Source organism: Mandrillus leucophaeus, unplaced genomic scaffold (genome assembly GCF_000951045.1).
Source record: "Mandrillus leucophaeus isolate KB7577 unplaced genomic scaffold, Mleu.le_1.0 Scaffold200, whole genome shotgun sequence".
Classification (NCBI taxonomy): domain Eukaryota; kingdom Metazoa; phylum Chordata; class Mammalia; order Primates; family Cercopithecidae; genus Mandrillus; species Mandrillus leucophaeus.
Window position 1 is genome coordinate 1,280,008 of NW_012102033.1, and position 1,027 is coordinate 1,281,034.

General features: G+C 44.6%; 1 protein-coding gene across 2 annotated transcripts in view; it reads right to left on the reverse strand.

Annotated features, from left to right (window-relative positions):
- Positions 1–1,027, reverse strand: part of KCNJ14 (potassium channel, inwardly rectifying subfamily J, member 14) — a 26,233-nt gene that overhangs the window by 4,712 nt on the left and 20,494 nt on the right. The gene's annotated exons all lie outside the window — the stretch shown is intronic.

Here is a 1,027-nt window from a genome sequence, read left to right on the forward strand (position 1 = left end):
CAAGATGGTCTCGATCTCCTGACCTCGTGATCCGCCCGTCTCGGCCTCCCAAAGTGCTGGGATTACAGGCTTGAGCCACTGTGCCCGGCCAGTTTTTGTAATTTAGTAGAGAAGGGGTTTCACCATGTTGGCTAAGATGGTCTTGATCTCCTGACCTCGTCATTCGTCCGCTTCGGACTCCCAAAGTGCTGGGATTACAAGCGTGAGCCACTGCGCCCGGCCAGCCACCTCTTTTTAAAAATGTTTTATTAATTTAATTTTTGTTTTATAGAGACAGGGGCCTCACTATGTTGCTCAGGCTGGTTTCGACCTCCTGGCCTCAAGCGATCTTCCCTCTTCAACCTCCCAAAGTGCTGGGATTACAGGCCTGAGCCACCCCACCTGGCCCATACTCCCCTTCCAAGTTGGAAGATGCAGCATAAACAGCAATGATACTATAGAAGATACTTGTATAACAACAACAGAAAATACTGTAACAATAACGATTTTTTAACAAGTGCCACAATAATTACAGCATGCATTTATACAGTGCTAAATCTATGTACTGTTCATAATTTGTGTTCTATCAATTATACTGTTTATACAGTTTGGAGGTTGTTGTAAGCACTTTACATGAATTTACATATTTGAGCCTCAGAGCAAGCCTATGAGGCAGACATCATTATCCCCATTTTCTAGATGAGGAAACTGAAGCACAGAAAGTTTAAGTAACTTCCCCAAGACCACAGCTAAGTAAACTGGGATTTAAACGCTAGCCATCCAGCTCCAGAGTCCATGCTCCTAACTGTAAGGTGTAACTGGTTCTCAGCATGGAGAGATGCCTCAGGGCTCTGAGGTTGACTGTGGTTGAAAAACAGGCTCGCAAAGTAACAAAAGGAAAAAATTACATCAATTGAATTGCATCAGAACTAAATAACTTTTTTTTTTTTTGAGACGGACTCTCACTTTGTCACCCAGACTGGAGTGCAGTAGCGCGATCTTGGCTCGCTGCAATCTCTGTCTCCTGGGTTCTCCTGCCTCAGCCTCC